The sequence below is a fragment of the Penaeus monodon genome, chromosome 30 (assembly GCF_015228065.2).
Source record: "Penaeus monodon isolate SGIC_2016 chromosome 30, NSTDA_Pmon_1, whole genome shotgun sequence".
Classification (NCBI taxonomy): Eukaryota; Metazoa; Arthropoda; class Malacostraca; order Decapoda; family Penaeidae; genus Penaeus; species Penaeus monodon.
In genome coordinates this window covers 27905236-27905557 of record NC_051415.1, presented here as the reverse complement: position 1 = coordinate 27905557, position 322 = coordinate 27905236, and positions in this window count along the sequence as shown.

Here is a 322-nt window from a genome sequence, read left to right as displayed (position 1 = left end):
CAACAAACAAAATAAAATATATTTTTTTTTTTTTAAAATTTTAAAATATATATATAAAAAATTTTTAAATATATTATTATTATTTATTAATTTAATAAAAACACACACAAAAAAAAAAAATTATATATATAAAATATATATATATATATAAATTTAAAATTTTAATTATATATAATAAAAAAAAATAAATATTTTAATATAAAAATTATTTTATATATTATATATATATATATATAAAAATTTTATTTTTTAAATTAATAATAAAAAAAAAAAAAAAAAAACACACACCACAAACACACCAAACCCAAAAAAACCCACACAA